At 39.3% G+C, this 18,299-nt stretch overlaps 1 protein-coding gene across 2 annotated transcripts in view; it reads left to right on the top strand.

The window, feature by feature from the left end:
• Nucleotides 1–18,299, top strand: part of PLCB4 (phospholipase C beta 4) — a 402,177-nt gene that overhangs the window by 23,179 nt on the left and 360,699 nt on the right. Inside the window, exon 2 of one of the 2 annotated variants that reach the window (XM_029917447.1) lies at nt 5,018–5,072. The exons of the other annotated variant lie outside the window; for it this stretch is intronic. The gene's annotated coding sequence lies outside the window, so the exon portion shown is untranslated. The remainder of the gene's footprint in view (nt 1–5,017; nt 5,073–18,299) is intronic. 2 annotated transcript variants of the gene reach the window in all.

Genomic DNA, 18,299 nt, shown 5'->3' with positions numbered 1-18,299 from the left:
CAGTCTCTAAGATCTTGGGGCCATATGATCTGTAAAGGTGCCCTGAAAAGTGTGGTTCATGTGTGTACCCGATGTGAGTGGGGATGGGGAGCTATTGATTTCTGAGAGAAACTGAAGCCGTAGACTCCTGGGTTTATTTTGCATCATTTCTAGGTCATATAAGTACTGGTGGCTTGTTTTTAATATGCTGTATGAATATAGAAATTTGGTAATTCCTTACAGCTATAAGATGAGCTAGAGAAGGTCACTATCTGTGTCATGCCAAACCACATCAGATTTCTGAAATGGACAGGAAATAATTGTGCTTGAGTTTACAGTGGACCCTTACTTATTCTGCATGTGCTTTTGAGGCCACAGACTGAAGGTTCTTGTGACTGTTACCTCGGCTAATGTGTACAGTTTATAAATAATATTTTAATAAAGACCAAAGAGAGGAAGCAATATGGTATAGCAGGAAAGTGAGAGCTGACCTTTTTGGGTTTGAATATCAAGTCAGCCTTTTATTGGATAGATACTTGGCCTTAGGTGAGCTCCTTGGCCCTCTATGAGCTTGTCCCCATCTGAGAGGGGAGCCCCCGGTAACTAACTGGTTGGTGGGTCCTCAAGGTTATGAAATAGTGGGTGCAAAGTGCCTTACACATTGCCTGGCTTATCTAGCTACTTCTTGTGTGTAGTTGTTGTATTTCTCCAGATATTTGCTAATTAGATATGTCATGTTGGGTCAGTTGAACAGTTCACGCAACTCAATGTATTTCTAGAAATGATGCTCGCAAATTTTTTTCTAATTAGGATTGCATACTTTTATAAAGTCTCTTGGTAATCTGTGGTTTTGCCTATTCATTCATTTATTTGGTATTTCATCAGTACTTGTTACACGCCAGCTTTCCTCAGCTCTAGGAGTTATGTTTTATCAAGAGAGGCCAATCTAAGATGACTATAGAGTTTTAAGTTCCTCAGAAAGTGCATCACTAAGGCCTTGTGGAAGCACAGAGTAGGGGCATCTGAGCTAGGACTCAGGGCAGCCCTTTAGCCCTCAAGATGTATCCACTTGTTCCTGTTTTCTGTTTTTCAGTGATGTTTCCTTCCTGATGTTGAATTTAGTTAGCCATACCTCTATTGAAGATAGTGTTTAGGTAGAGCATTTTCCACTTCTTGATCACTGGACTAGGATTACTCTCTTTTTTGGCTTTTTTTTTTTTTTTTTTGGTATCCCTGACATTAGAGTGAGGTGGTCCATAGGAGGGTACCTTGTGGCTTGGTAGAATGACATGGCCTGTTTGCTGATGGTTTTCCTCATGACTGCTCACCCTCAAGTTTGTTGCCTTTTAGTATGAGGTGTGCTCTTAATTAATAGAAACTGTTGATGAGTCAGCAATACTTATGTGACTGTGTCATTGGGTAGTTGTGTGGAATGGGTTCATATGATGAGAACAGACTTGACCAGAGTGCTTTATTTTTCATCTCTTGATCAAAACTGAGTCACACGGCTACCGCTAGCTGCAAGGGAGTCTGGGGCACAAACCATTTTAGCCTGGCATGTTGCTGCCTACAAGAAGATTAAGGTTATGCATTTCAGTTAGACAAATAGCCATAATGGCTTTACCTGAGGATAATGACCTCAGGTTGAGATTTCACGATTTGGTATTAGTTGTCACCTCATTAATGCATTTATTTGACGATTATCTATTAAATACATAATTAAATGCCATTCCTAATTGAATAAAATATGAAAAATATCTGAGTATGGATATAAGCTAGTGGAAGTTTCTCTTGGCCTATGTAGTAAACTGCTGGAACTATGATGTTTCAAATTGAAAACAAGTGAATTTTGTTTAGCTGACCTCCATCATTCAACTTGTTCATAATTATTACCCATACACTCCCTTCTCTAACCCTTGATCATTTTGCTGATAAATTTGAAAGCCTGCCTCATAAGGCCTGAGTTGCTCTGGTTTTCCCATAATACTCCCTTTTCCAGCTTTTATGTGCTTATCCATTAAGTCAGACAAATTTCCTTTTCAGAATTTGGCATTGTTTCTTTATTGGAAAGGAAACAGATTGTTTTAGGCCAGGAAAACTTAAAAAAAAAAAGGAAAACCATAAGCTTCTTTAAAATAGAAAAAAAAGATTAAATCTCATGTTAGGATTTAGTGTTGGTCTTGTGCTGTTCTGTTCAGAGGGAACCAAAGTTTTTATTGCACCTGGTTCCTCTTTGAGTAAGGTCTGGTAAAGCTTTACACATGTTCTTTTCCCAAACTATGACATAAATCCTACTTTTTAAATTATGTCCCGTGTCAGATTTTCAATAGTCGTGTCTGGCAGGGTCAGTACATCAAATGCTGAGGCTTGTAACGCTGATTTTACTTGGTGTGTGAGTTTCCCTGCTTATTGTGAAAGCTGTACACTGCCCTCATGTGACCCCTCCTAGTCTCTTAAATTTTAGCCAAATGAGTGGTGAGTGGTATGAGTGTCCATCTTTTGGCTGTTGCCCAGGAACAGATCACTCAGCTGCATCAATGGGCTGCAGATCTGATAGTTTATAGTAACCCCAAAATTTACACCAATAGAGTCTCTCTCTCTCTCTTTCTTAATGATCCTGTCTTGATCTCTTATTTACAAAGCTTTTAGTTCATGGGATAGATCGCATTGATGTTAATTATATAGGTCATCCATTTTCCTACTTCTGTTAATCAAAGGCATATTTAATGAGCAACACTTTCTGACAATCCTGAGAAAAGCGATGCTTCTCTGTTTCTATCACTTAATTGAAAGCAGAGATACTTGAAATAAGAAAAAAAAATAAGGAAGCTTATGGTAGGCAAGTACATACTTGTTATTTGGCTTTTGAAATATTTAAAGAAGACTTCAAGGCCGTTACTTCATTTATAAAACCATAACTGTAGGCTGTTCATTTTTTCCTAGAGTAGTATTTAATTAAAACATTTTTTACTTATTTCCCCTTTTTGATGATGTTTGGAAAACGGGAACATTGTGATATTTATGCTCTGTGGATTTCTCTCTGTCATATTTTCACACATAACTAATTAGATGACCATTCTTTAACTTTTTGTTATGAAAATATAATTACAATGTAAAAGTAGAGCAAATATTACAATGAACCTTCCTTCCTGTATCCTTCACTGAACTACTACAAACTTACTGATGCTTTTTTGATCTGTTACCTCTCCTTGTCCACAACCCTGACTGGATTGTTTCAGAGCAAATCCTAGATATCTTCTGGTTTCTGGATGGCCAGTTATTTATTTATTTATATTTATTTATTTACTGATTTTCATTCATTCATTCATTTATATTATTTGTTTATTTATTTAAGAGAATGTGCATGAGCAGGGGTTGGGGGCTGAGAGAGAGGGAGAGAGAATCTCAAGTTGGTTCCTTGCCTGGCATGGACCATGAGCTCATGTGCTAAGCTAAAATAGAGAGTTGGACACTCTGGCATCCAGGTGCCTCTGGATGGCCAGTTATGAACTGAAGATCCATGAAGACCTCTGTACCAGTCATTACTGGACCATAGATGATGATTTGGCTCCGCCTGTGCCTGTTGAACCATGTTTCTGAATCAGTCATCATTTGTCCTGGCTTTTTGTTGTTGCCAGCAGACATCACTTGCACCTGTAAGACCTTAGGTAACTTCAGAAAACACAGTGGGCAGCTGTTACCTGACCTGTCCTGTGTTGGCAGCGAGAGAGCCCAAGTAATGCTGGCACTAAAGTGAAGACAAGCAGGAGAGACGAGGCCCCAGATGCTGGCTACTCTGGGGGGTCCATGTAGGGACTTGGTGTTGCTTTGAAGGAGAAAAGTCCTGGAGCTCAGTGTGACCAAGATGGTCGTACTCAGGAAGGCTGTCTGCAGGTATGGACGTGCTCACAGGATTCACATGCCTTTCAGTAAGATATTGGGAGAATTTCTTACTTTAAAGGAGGCTTTTTTCTTTTTGGTCTGAAAAGAAGGTGACAATTGGAATAAGCCCAGGCTAACCTAGGGAGTCCCCATCCAATGTGTATATGTGAATGATTCCATTTACTCTGGAGTGTGGTCTTCGTGAATTAAATGCATTGGCAGTTGTTTCAATTTCTTGGATCTCTTTCAGGTTAGATATTGTGGTCATTGTTTTTCAAAAACTCTCCACATCATTATCCCCACTGGGTGTTAAGTTGCTTTACACATGGACTCTAACAGAGTCACAATTACATTCATGTGGACATGATTCCATTGGCTGTTTTAATTCAATTTGGTAGAAACAGTTTATAAGAGTAGATGATTAACTTATATTAGACTATAAACCATTTACTTATTTGGGCTTGAGTATATAAAGTTAAAATATTGGAATACTTTAATCTTTGCCAAGAAGTAGTTTTGAAGAGAAAAATCATACTTAGTATTTATTAGGGACTAGCAGGTTTTCTATGTCAATTATTTATTGAAAATAATAAATGTAAAATGAAATCAGAGATATCTTATTTTGATTTAGTTTCCTTTATATATTTTTCGTGATCCAAAAGTCTTAGCTAAGAAATACAGAGCCCATAAATATGGCTTATTAGCTTGGACAATAAAAAGTATACAACAGCAGGAAACAGCTGCTTATAATTCTGTTACCTTCTGTTACCTCCGCAGACGATTCCAACTCCTTCACCTCATTTCCCCCCTGGAAAAATAGAAACAGGAGTGGGATTTTATACATTTACTTCATGCAATGAAAGTATTGAGTATATGTTGTTGGGGATACTTTAATTCTAAGTTTTGAAAAATTTTTATAATCAAATGGATTATCTATATCCATTTGATTTTATTCATTTGCTCCTCAGAAATCAAATCTTTAAAATATTTTATTTAGCTACAAATGTAGAAATATTTTGTCTACCTTGAAAGATTTCCATTTGTTTAACATTACAAATGAAGGTATAACATGAGGAAATTACAGCGCTATGGTCTTAAATGCTACCTTTGCTACTTTCTGTTATTAGTGGATGGTCTTTCTCCTTTCCCCCCACAGGAAGAGACGGTTACGCTCTGATACGGAATCCTGAAACGTGATCTTTCTTAAAAAGGTAGGCGTGTGTGCTTTTTAAAACTAATCTGTGATGTTTAAAAAAATTTATCTTACCACCTGAGACTATTTAATCAAGAAGCAATTTTTATGCTGCTAATGCATGCCATTGTGGATTCAATTAAAACCTCAGATTCAGCTTTCCAAATTCCATACTGAGTTTCCCAGTCTTTTTAAAGCAGGACTGTTTGGAATGAACTGTTGATGTCTACAGCAGTCAATGCATGTGAAATGTAATAAGTGAATGTCTTTCAGTAGATCCATTTTTAAAATGGGAATAGATTAATTTCAGCCTGTCTTGATGAACTGTGTTCCTCTTGTTTTCAGTGGGTGGCTTCATTCTAGGAAGCCCAGAATTGGGAAGTATAAAATGGTCTGTGGCTCAATCTGTCCTTTCTTATGTTTTCTTCTGTGAGATTTCTTTTTCAGAGTGTGGATTGTGAGTTGTGTGGTACCGTGTTAGACCTTGATCTCCTTTGAAGCTAGAATAATAATTGGGCCTAACTGCACCGTAATGTATTTTATACTTCGTGATGCTTTACAGCTCTAATGACGTTGTGGGCATTCTTAGGTTTATGGTGCTTTTGTAATCTGTGGAGTCTCCCAGAAGTTTCTAGATTTCATGCGCTGAGCTCCAAGCCTGGCAGTTGCTTCTGATTTCATCCAATACCTTTTACTCTGCAATGTGCCCCAATATCAGCTGACTCCCCTGTTCTCTGGAGGGTGGTATGTCCGGAGAGGCCCTTGGAGACATGAGTTATGATGGGGTCTGATGGGTTTTGGGATGTTTCAAGATCACAGAAGTCAAACCTGACTTTGTGCCATTATCCTTCTGTGTCAGTTTTCTCTCCAATTGTAAGATTTTAGCTCTTTCGTCATCTCTGAGCAGAGAGGTTATAGTGTGGAAACATTTCTTCCCCTTTTACAATCACAGATTTGTGGTATTAATGGGGTCCTCTTCATTCTTCCATCTGTTTCACAGAAGCGACTTTTCATCTTCAGGGATGCCTGGGTGGCTCAGTCAGTTAAGTGTCTGTCTCTTGATTTTGACTTAGGTCATGACCTCACAGTTCATGAATTTGAGCCCCACATTGGGCTCTGAGCTGTCAGCTTGGGATTCTCTCTCCTCCTCTCTCTGCCCGTCCCCTGCTTGCTCTCTTACTCTCTCTCTCAAAGATAAATAAACAAGGGAACCTGGGTGGCTCAGTTGGTTAAGCATCCAACTTAAACTCAGGTCATGATTTCATGGTTTGTGAGTTTGAGCCCTACATCAGGCTCTGTTCACACAGAGCTATGCTGACAGCTTGGAACCTGCAGCCTGCTTCAGATTCTGTGTCTCCCTCTCTCTATGCTCCTCCCCGACTCATGCTCTGTCTTTCTCTCTCAAAAATAAAAACATTAAAAAAAAAAAGATAAACTTAAAAAACAAAAATCACTGTTCACCTCCAGCTTAAAATGAACTTGTCCGAATATGGCCAGCTCCAATCTGGGAACACCCAGTAAATGTTTGCTTTCAATTTTTTCCCTCAAATTATTTCTTCAGATTTTGGTTTCAAGTTGACACAGAGAAATGAGTTAATCAGAGATTGAGCATATTTTTGACAAAATGATGATACGAAGAGAGCTGATGAACGCCATGTAACTGTTGAATTATAACAGTGTACTTTTAGGAAATCCAAATTGTAAGACCTTGGATTTCTTTGAAGCACACATGATGATTGAGCTTTAAGTACAGCATAAATGATCTGTATTGTACATCTGCTACCACATAGACACTGAAGATATTTGACTTCAAGCATTAGGAAAGTTACTTTTTCTCATTCTCCAATAGTAATACAAATCCCCCCTTGTGAACAGAGACCCTCATTTGTGCAATGTATCATCACAGATCTGCTGGCCACCTCGGGATGCATCTTTAGAAGAGGTCTACTAACCTGTGTGAGTCATGGAGCCCAGGAGGCTGTGGGATATTGTAAGATGTCCTAGAATCTATGGTAATGTCAAGGATTGCTCACGTATTAAATAAATTACCATCTCCTCTGTTTATATTTGACAACTCTATATAGCTGGTACCATGATAAAGAAATATGCACAAATATTAAGTACTACTGACTTAAGTAGAGCTTTTTACTCTAATGGGTTTTCTTAATAGGGGTTCAAGCCCCACTCTTATAAATGGTTAATAACATGTTTTGACATGAAAAAGGGGTCACCATAATCAGAGACATAGAGAAATATTGTTCTAGAACATTCTGAAGATACCTAAATCAGGGTAGTATTGAGCCCATCATCTAACCAAAACAGAGCCTGAATGAATGTTCTTCAATAGTTACAGGAAAGAAATATCCATGTTTTTAAAAAAGATATTAGTCAGGTTACTTGGGGCAATGAATTGGTTAGACACCACCAGAAAGGGTAGTCTGCATTGTCCAGTATGATGGCCAAAGGCCACATGTGGTTATTTAAACCTAAATTTTATCTATCTATCTAGCTGTCTATCTTCAATGAGGGCTTGAACTTATGATCCTGAGCTGAGATCAAGAGTTGGATTTCCAACCAACTGAGCCATCCAGGTGTTCCTAAACATAAATTTTAATTAAGAAAATTAAAAGTTGAATTCATCATTCACACTAGTCGCAATTCAGATGCTCAGTGGCCACGTGTGGCAAGAGGCTACTTTCTGGACAGTGCATAGCTAGCTAGAACCTTTCTATCATCACCGCAAGTATTTTAGGCAGTGCTGGGGATGATTGTCTATACTTTTGTCACTTTGCCCACAAGGTCCTGCCATTTCATGAACACAAAGTTTGGCTTGCCTCGTAGACTCTTGGGAGATTTTACGGACATGAATTCCCTAGGGCACAGCTGGAAAAGAAAATTGTTTTCCCCATCATCTTTTTCCATTTCTCTCTCTCATGACCGCTCCCATCCCGTGACAGCCAGCAGGGGTCTGCATGTATTTGATTTGTTAACATTTTATTGTGTCTGGAATAGACCTTTGTCACCACTGTGGCTGCCTGGCATCTGAACCTTTTTCCTGAATTTGGGGGAACCCATCATTGTGTGAAACTGAATGGGTGCAAGTACCCTGTTTTTCTTAATTTCGCAAACAGAAACAGTGTTTTTTCGGACTTTTCTGCCAGCTAGCAGAAGCACAGACCTTAAGGCCTGCCAAACCTGGGACTGTATGTCTGGCTTGAGTGATAAGCCAGTGAAGCAGAAGGTGCTTTAGAATTCTGCCCATGCCCGGGGCAGTCAGCAGCCCCAGGGACTGTGGACAGAGCCAGCTGGGGTGACCAGGGCCAGTGGCTTTGGTGGTAGGTGTAACAGAATCGACTGTGGAGAATGAAAGAGAAATCAGGAAAAGTGGCTGAGAATAGTTTCACCTATTCAGGCATCGTCCTCTGCATGGATTAATGATAACAGGTTAACTTAAGAGCATCCAGTGAACCAGAAATCAGTGATTCCATAAATTAGCCAGGATACAAGTAAGATACTCTGATATTCTTTTATGGAAAGAAATAACTTTCATTATCTTTAAATGAAAGAATATATACATATATATGTACATATATATATATGTATGTATGACAGATGACAGATACGTCACTTTGGATTAGTAATGGGACAGCTCTTTTTTATTATTTTTGGTAGAGATTGGTGTTTGTAATTCTGTTTCTTTACACTGAGAATCTAATCAAAACCGTTGTCTGTGAAAGTCACATTTTCGATCCTTGCCAGCTAGGTCGATTGGCCTGTTTTACTTGTTTTCCAGAATAAGTAGACTGTGGCATGTTGTTTTACATCGTGTTTGAGCGTGTAGTCTGTGCCTCTTGTGTGCTGCTTCCCCACGTTGATGTACACAGCAGCTGTGTGACCATCTGTGTCAACATGGGTGTCAGAACTGGCACAAGGCTTCTACACCCCATTTTCTGTTCATTTCTTCCTCTGCTTGGTTGGAGATGACCATGAACTGTAGTGGATGGTGGGAGAGACAGGACTGAAGAGGTCAGGTCTACATTGTTGTATGAAGGAGGACTCTTCCCCAGCCAGGAACACCCACATATTCTTGAATAGAAAATCTTCTATGGCAGTATTTGCAGTCTTTCCCAGTTACAACTGTATGCAATGGAAGAAAGAGCATAAATTACGTGAGGATGAGAAAGAAAATTAAATTTCTGTTGTGTTGAGACCTTGTATATTTTTGGATCTATTTGTTACAAAAGCTGACATTAGCCCTCATTCTGCACATAAATCTCATCATTTCTTCTTATCAGTTAATTAACTGACATTTTTCATTGTTAGTTGCCCTTTGTTTGGAACCTGCTCTCCACTGAATTATTAGCATAGGTTATAGATGTAGTTATGACAAGACAATGGATGAAGGTAAGACATGTATTTCTCCACATTGCCTCTTATTGCTTAGGTAGACCTAAGAGCTAGAGGAGAGCTTAATGCTTCATTGGAAAAACAATTTGCCAGTTTCATAAAATGTAGATTCAGCATTTTGAGTGACTTTTTTAGCCATGAGGATTGTGGTGCCTGAGTATCAAGTTCAGTGACTAATTTTTGCTTCATTGAAGTGTGGAAAATCTTCTATTCATTTATTTATTTTTGAGAGAGAGAGAGAGACAGAAAGAGAGGAGTGTGAGAATGAGGATGCAGAGAGAGAGAGAGAGAGAGAGAGCACATCTCAAACAGGTTCCATGCTATCAGCACAGAGCCTGATGTGGAGCTTGAACCCATGAATTGTGAGATCATGATCTGAGACGAAATCAAGAGTTGGACGCTTAACTGACTGAACCACCCAGATGCCCTGGTAGACAATTTTTGATGGTCTTATTAGAAAGCATTTCCCAGGCTTAAGGGTTTCAGGTAGGCTGTAGAGATAGACAGTGAAGGTGGAAACGATGCTCTGAAATTATCTTATTGTGATGCTCATTCAAAAGTTTCAAATGTGGTGGTTCAAGAAATTATCTGTTTTGTGTTTGGCATGACGTGTGAATGATCAGTGGGCAGAGATGAGGTATTAGGGATTTAATGTTTCTGTATTGTAGTGTATACTGTGTATTAACTATACAACTTTCCTCTTCTAAAATATGGAAACGGCAACTGTGTATTTGTGAGATTATTAATGGAGGTTTTATGCATGCTAATATATTTGAAATGTTTTGAGTCCTTTGGGAGAAAAGTGCTTAATAAACACAAATAACTACTTATATTAACAGTTCATTTCTGTTGACTTAAGTACAGAGCCATTTTTCCTCTAAATAATGCCAGAGCATCCTAGAAGCAGTATGTAGTAGCTTGGACAAAGTAAAAGACGTTTTTAGTGCACGCACTGTGTGACCTGTGACAGGTGATTTACTCTCTCCTGCCATATCCTTACTGTTTGAAGGCATTATTCAGCAGGATTCTTATGAACATAGTAAAAAGTTTGAACAAAAAAGCCACATGGCTGTCACTTCTACCTAAATTGTGAAGGTGATGATATTTAAGTCTAAGAGTGTTCCTGTAGGAACCCCACAAACTCATGCCTATTGCTTCCACTCTCTTTCAAGTGTGCCCCCTGCCCTGTAGTTTTGAACGCATCGGCGCATGCTCTGTGCTGTCATATGGACTGTCTCTTGAAGTTTTTGGTCTTGTATCCCTTTATACTCTTAAAAATCAAGAGGGTCTTGAACGCTGTACTTTATGTAGCTTATATCGTAATTATTTGTCATATGAGAAAGGAAAAAGAGGACACTTAAACAGATTTCTGTATCAATTAATTTTAAGTAAGTAATAAACCCATCACGATAACATAAAAATATTTCTAAAATGGAAAATTAATTATATTTTTCTAAAATAAGATAAGTTTGGTAAGAAGAATGGCACTGTTTTATATTTTCTTAAACCTCTCATTTCTGGCTTAGTTGAAGATACCGGGACTTTCTTCCTTGCTTCTGTGGTCAACTGAGATTTCAGACATGATGAGGCCTCTGTAAACCTCCACCTTGTGAGAGAGTGGGAATGAATGAAGGCAAATAACATCGTAGGATCATGACGAAAATAGTATTGCCCTCCAGCTTCCCTGAAATGGCGGAAGGCACCATACTTCGGGAGCTGTCGCTGTGCACAAAATCCCAGCAACCTGTCTTGAGAGCATCTCCTCTTTTGTCACATTTGCTGCTTTGTACCAGAAACATCCCCATCCAGTGAGTGTGGTTACAGTAAGAAAGCAATGATGAGAACAAAAACATTTTATAATTTACTAAACCACTCTCTTTTGGGTTTGTGTACAGAAAGCTGCATCACCTAATGACCCAAATGGAGGCATCTGAAATATGAGTACATGTATCTACCTATATTCCTTCAACTGAGAGGCATCCCTAAGTACTGATAATTAGGATTATGATCATTTATGTTTGTGATGAGATGGTGGGCTGTGCTCAAATATTAGTAAATACATTTGTCAGATGCAGTGACATCTATATAGGAAATCAGTGGCATACAACCAGAAATAATATTTATTTATTTATTGCAATGACTTATCACTTGTATTCTGTTGTTTATTACAGTAAGTATTTCTGGCCTGCATGTTTGGAAGTTGGCTGGGGTTTGAATGACTTACACTAGGCTCCACTGGGCTCCGCTCCAAACTGTGGGTTGGATTAAGGATTGCTCCTTGTCTGTTTCTCTGAGATGTGGATGTGGCATGGTCTTCTGCCATGGCAGAAGTGTAAAGACCAAGTAGAAACCTGCAGTGTCTCTTAAGGCCTGTCTTTGGAGTTGACCCAGTATCATGTCAAGCTCACATACCACTGATAAAGCAAATTGCATGGCCAAGCTCAATATCGATGTGGCAGGAAAATACATTCTTCAGTGGAGAGTGTGGGGGTGGATAGGGAGAGGAAATCGCTGTTAGCTTTCACATGTCATAATTCACTACAGTGTGCAATTCTAAATTATTAGTGAATACCTATTTTTACCTGGTTAATTCTTTTTTTTTTGATTGTTTTGTTTTGTTTTTTATTTTATTTTAGAAGGGCTAGCAGGGGAGAGGGGCAGCAAGAGAGAAGACAGAATCCCAAGCAGACTCAATGCTCAGTGCAGAGCCAGCGTGGGACTCAGTCCCTTGACCCTAGGATCATGACGTGAGCTGAAATCAAGTCTCAGCCACTCAACTGATTGAGCCACCCAGGTGCCCCTACTTGGTTAATTCTTTGGGTTTTTTTTTAATGTTTATTTATTTTTGAGAGAGAAGGTGTAAGTGGGGGAGGATCAGAGAAAGAGGGGGACAGAAGATCCGAAGTGGGCTCTGCACTGACAGCAGGGAGCCCGATGTGGGTTTCAAACTCATGAATTGCGAGATCATGACCAGAGCTGAAGTTGAACGCTCACCAACTGAGCCACCTAGGCACCCCCCACCCCCACCCCGGTTAATTCTTAATTATCAAAATAACTCAGGGGCAAAATTTTAATTTTAGGCTGCCATTTTCCTATTGATTGTGTCTTCAGATTGCACTGGTCTCTCGCCCCTTACCCCCTTGTCACAGTTAACTTTTCAAGTTGTTCTTCGTGCCATTGATCAGAAGTATTGTGAGAGCCTCTAAATTGGTCTCTATCCGAGTTACTGTTGCTGTGCAACAAACCACTTTAAGCTAAGTGCTGAAAACAACCGCAACCTTGAATCTGATGTTAGGTCAGGGTTCAGCAGAGAAGGGTTGTCTCTGCTTTTTGTGGCAAATGCTGGGGCATTGCTAGGTGCTGGAGGATCCACTTCTAAGATGATTCAGTCACATACAGTAAGTGGAGCTAGCTGTAGGCAGGGAGCCAAGGACCGGGAACCTCAGAATATCTCCATGTAGGCTTTCCACGGACTGCTTGAGCTTCCTTAGAGCATGGTGGCTAGTGAGTGTCCCAAGAGATAGGATGTGAAAAATGTCAGTTTCTTTTTTCTTTTCTAAGTTTTTACTTAAATTCCAATTAGTTAACATACAGCGTAATGTTAGTTTCAGGTGTACAGTGTAGTGACTCAGTACTTCCGTACACCCCCTGGTGCTCCTCACAAGCACCTGCTTGATCCTCATCACTTAGGTAACCAATCCTCCCACCCACCTCCTCTCTGATAACCCTCAGTTTGCTTTCTATAGTTAAGAGTCTGCTTCTTGGTATTTCCCCCCCTTTGCTCATTTGTTTTGTTTGTTAAATTCCACATATGAGTGAAATCCTGTGGTATTTGTCTTTCTCTGACCGACTTATTTCTCTTAGCATAATACTCTCTCGCTCTATCCAAATCATTGCAAATGGCAGGATTTCATTCTTTTTTTTATGGCTCAGTAATATTCCATATGTATTGTATACATATGTATACATACTACTTCTTCTTTATCCATTATTAGTTGATGGACACTTGGGTTATGTGCATAACTTGGCTATTGTAGGTTATGCTGCTGTGGACATCAGAATACGTGTATCCCTTTGAATTAGTATTTCTGTATTCTCCAGGTAAATACCTAGCAGTACAATTGCTGGATTGCAGGGTATTTCTATTTTTAATTGTTTGAGGATCCTCCATACTGTTTTTTAGAGTGACTACACCAATTTATGTTACCATTATCAGTGCATGAGGGTTCCCTAGAAAGGTGTCAGTTTCTTAAGGTTTGGGCCTGAGAACAGGTCCAATGTCACTTCTGCTGGATTTTATCAGTCAAGCAGTCACAAAGGCCAGGTTCAAGGGGAGGGGACATAGATTTCACCTCTCAGTGGAAAGCATGTCAAAGAATTTGGGGCCTATGTTTTAAAACTGTTCTACTCTTTCTGGCTCAGTTCTTCTCAGATCCAGATTGCTCTGTATTTGCATCCTGCCTCCAGATTCATCTTCCTAAAGCATAGCTTTATTTGTGCCATAGCTCCCATTTCCTACCAAACTAGAAGCAAATTAAACTTGTGTTCAGAATGATCCAATTTTCACTCTTTAGTACTGCTCTCTGTGCTCCAGCCAAACTTTGTCTGGGCTTTTTCTCCTTTTGCCTTTGATCATATGGCTTTGTTGTTGTTGTTGTTGTTGTTGTTGTTGTTTTGTTTTGTTTTCCCTCTTTTCTTTCTAGACTATTATCCCTCTGATCTTTTCATATCCTGATATTCTGTGCTTAAAATAAATGCTACCTTCTCGTGAAGATTTCCTTAAGCTCTACATTATTCTGTAATATGTCTTTCTGCATTCTGCCTCAGTACATTTTAACTTTTAGTGACCTCTCAGTTTCTATTTTATACAAGAATATATGCATGTGTATGTGGTTTATTTTAAAAAATTGTTTTTAATGTTTATTTTTGAGAAAGAGAGAGACAGAGAATCTGAAGATCCGGGCTCTGAGCTGTCAGCACAGAGCCTGACATGGGGCTCGAACTCACAAACTGCAAGATCATGACCTGAGCTGAAGTCAGACACCTAACTGACTGAGCCCCCCAGGCACGCCTGTGTGTTTTATATACTCTAGTAGATTTTATGTTGCTCCGAGGATGTCTTTATATATTAATTTTCAGTTGTACCAGTATTTTGAGATATGTGTAACTGCTTGCTTTTTTAAAAAAATGAATGAATTGAAAGTATGAACAGAATTAACAGTGCTTATTTAGACTTAACGTGAAAATCTGCTAAAATAGCACTATGATTATTGGTAAGGTTGCTGGTTGGCTATAAAATAAGTAAAAAAACAGATTGATGACTTAATTATAGCATGAATGTTAGAAAGTATTATTGAAGAAAAGATTCCACTTATAATTACAGAGTTACGGTATAGAACTTGGGAGCCACTTCCCTAGACATCTGAGGGACTAAGTGAAGAAAGCTAGAAAAGTCAATTTGTAGCACATAAAATCAATTTCAAATAAGTGGAGAAAGATAATTGTTCTTGGAAAATAAGTTTCAGTACAAGAATGTAAAGATACCAAGTTTGCTTAATTAAAACACAAACATGATACAACCCCTATCCAAACTGGAGAACCTGCCAAAATGATTCTGAATTTTATCTGCAAGAATGAACCTATAAAACTCAGAGTTATAAGAAATATTAACCAGGATACTTGCCATCTCAGATATTAAAGAATAGTTTAAGTCAGTGATGATTGAACAGAAGTATTGGCACAAGAATATATCAATGAATAAAATACAAGGAGTCTATAGGCAAGTATATATGGCAACTTAGTAAGTGATAGGGTTGGCATTTCAGATTGGAAGGAAAACGATAAATTATTCAGCAAAAGGTGTTGGGACACCTACCTAGTCATCTGGAAAAATGAAGCAGAGTCCCTACCAGACAACTCATGCGAAAATAACTCTAGAGGATAAAAATGATAAATGTAAAAGGTAAGCTATAGACGTATGTGCATAATATATGAATTGATATTTTTATGATCTTATGGTGGCAAGGGAATCTGTAAGTAGAAAATATGAAGGAAAGTTTCTAAAAAAGAAATTATACACATTTAAAATCTTAAATGTGTAGTGAAAAACCATCTAAGCCATGAAACGTGTTTGCCTAACACAGGATCAACAAGAGTCTGATATCCCTAATATACAATGTGCTCTTACCATAAGCTCTTACAATTTGATCAATAAGAGGAATTCATCTTGGGGCGCCTGGGTGACTCAGTTGGTTGAGCGTCCTACTTTGATTCAGGTCATGATCGGACAGTTTGTGGGTTTGAGCCCCGCGTCGGGCTCTGTGCTGATGACTCAGAGTCTGGAACCTGCTTCCGATTCTGTGTCTCCCTCTCTCTCTGCCCCTCCCCTGCTCACTCTCTCTCTCTCAAAAATAAATTAACATTAAAAAATGAACATCTTAATAAAATCATGGGGGGAAATATAAACAGGTAATTCGTAGGGGCACCTGGGTGGTTCAGTGGGTTGAGCATCTAATTCTTGATTTCAGCCCAGGTTATGATTCCAGGGTTGTGGGATCAAGCCCCACATCCAACTTCACGCTAAATGTGGAGTCTGCCTAAGATTCTCTCTCTTCCCCAGCCACTTTCCTGATCACATGCTCTTTCTCTGTCTCTAAAAAAAACAAAAGAAAAAACAGGTAATTCATAAAATAATGAGTATAGGGCCAGGAAACATGAAAAGGTGTGCAAACCTGCTAACTATCAAAAGCACAAATTAAGGGGCGCCTGGGTGGCTCATTCCTTTGAGCGTCTGACTTTAATCAGGTCATGATTTCACACTTGTGAGTTCGAGCCCCATGTCGGGCTCTGTGCTGACAGCTGAGAGCCTGGAGCCTGCGTCAGATTCTGTCTCCCTCCCTCTCTGCCTCTCCCCAGCTCGCACTCTGTCTCTCTCTCTTTCTTAAAAATAAACAAATATAATTAAAAAAAGTTTTTTAAGTGCGAATTAAATCGACAATGGTATATCTCTGTAACCAAAATGATGAACATAAAACGAAAACAAATGAAACATGTCTGCAATTGGTAATGGTGTGGGGAAGCAAGTACTAGAGTTATTCTCAAACTGAGGTGAAGGGCCATATTCCTCCAGTTTGATTTTGGCTGATATATTTGTAAAATACAGTAAAAACAAATAGCCAAAAAAAAAAAAAAAGAAAATGAGAAATGTACAAAATAAGCTCTCAAATATATTTCTAGACATAAAATGTTTATCGGCTGTAAAATTGTTCTGTCAAATTTCTTTAAAAGTTTCTAAGTGTTTACTCTCAGTTTCTGAACCTATATTGTGGGCCAGTAATGAGTGTTTGCAGTCTAGTCCCAGTTTGTGGGCTACGCTTTGAGAAGTGCTGCTTTCTGGTACTAAAGGAGGCATGTTTTGGTTCAGAATTCCTGAAGGGAAGATTGGCATTATGTATAAGATTTCAAAAGGGCAAATTGTTCTGTTTCTAGAAATTTATTGTGAAGCTGTGATTAGATAGTTGTGTAATATTATTCTGCCCCTTCTTGTCACACAGATAAAGGTGGAACACCAATATTCTTCAGCATAGCAGTGGTTAACTAATTATGGCACAGTCAAGACTATGGAATACAGTATCGTCATGATAAATAAGTAAGCAAATGTCATGTATTACATTTTCTTTTACTGTAAAAAGTTCAAATATATGTAGGAAGAATAGTATATATATATATATTTTTTAATGTTTTTATGTATTTTTAATACAGAGAGAGACAGAGCATGAGAGGGGGACGGGCAGAGAGAGAAGGAGACACAGAACCGGAAGCAGGCTCCAGGCTCTGAGCTAGCTGTCAGCACAGAGCCTGACGCGGGGCTCGAACCCACGAACGTGAGATCTGACCTGAGCCGAAGCCGGAGGCTTAACCGACTGAGCCACCCAGGCGCCCCTATAAAGAATCTTCATACAGGGGCGCCTGGGTGGCTCAGTCCATTAAGTGTCCGATCTCGGCTCAGGTCATGATCTCATGGTTCCTGAGTTCAAGTCCCTTGTGGGGCTTTGTGCAGACAGCTCAGATCCTGGAGCCTGCTTCAGATTCTGTGTCTCCCTCTTTTTCTGCCCCTCACCACTTGTTCTCTCTCTCTCTCAAAAATAAATAAAACATTAAAAAAAAATCCCCATACAACCATGGAAAGATGAGCATGACCTTTTGTAAATATAAAGGAATAGGTTATAGAGGAGCATTTTTTTCACTCACTTAACAATTATTGATTGCATCTCTACCTCAGGAATCTGTTCTAGGAGCTGGAGATTCACAAGTAGATAAAAAGAGATAAAATTTAGCTTGATGCTTAATTCTCGTAAGGAAGACAGGACAATAAAGTATCAAAATTACAGTATATAGTTACTGATCATTGTTCTAGAGAAAGATCAAGCAGTGAAAGGGAATAGGAAGCATAGGGGTGCTGTAGTCTTAGGGAAGATGGACAGAAAATGACTCCCTGAGAAGGTGGTCTTTGAGTCAAGACCCTAAGTTGCTAAGATGGAGACGTGACTGTTTTCAGGGAGACATCGCAGGCTGTTGGGGGTGGTGATGGCAAATGCAAACTCCCTAAGGCAGAAATGAGCCGTGTGTGTGTGTGTGTGTGTGTGTGTGTGTGTGTGTGTAAGAGCAGAGAAGCCCCTGGGACTAAGGTGGAAGTGAGCCTCCTGTACATGAAGAAGAACAAGGGAGGTGGGGCTTGGACTAAGGAGGTGGAAGTGGGTCCTGTGTACATGAGGAAGAGTGGGGGGGCTGTGACTGAGGTGGAAGTGGGTCCTGTGTACATGAGGAAGAGTAGGGGGGT

The sequence above is a fragment of the Suricata suricatta genome, chromosome 12, assembly GCF_006229205.1.
Source record: "Suricata suricatta isolate VVHF042 chromosome 12, meerkat_22Aug2017_6uvM2_HiC, whole genome shotgun sequence".
In the NCBI taxonomy this organism is placed as follows: Eukaryota; Metazoa; Chordata; class Mammalia; order Carnivora; family Herpestidae; genus Suricata; species Suricata suricatta.
This window is presented reverse-complemented; position numbering and strand designations above follow the sequence as displayed.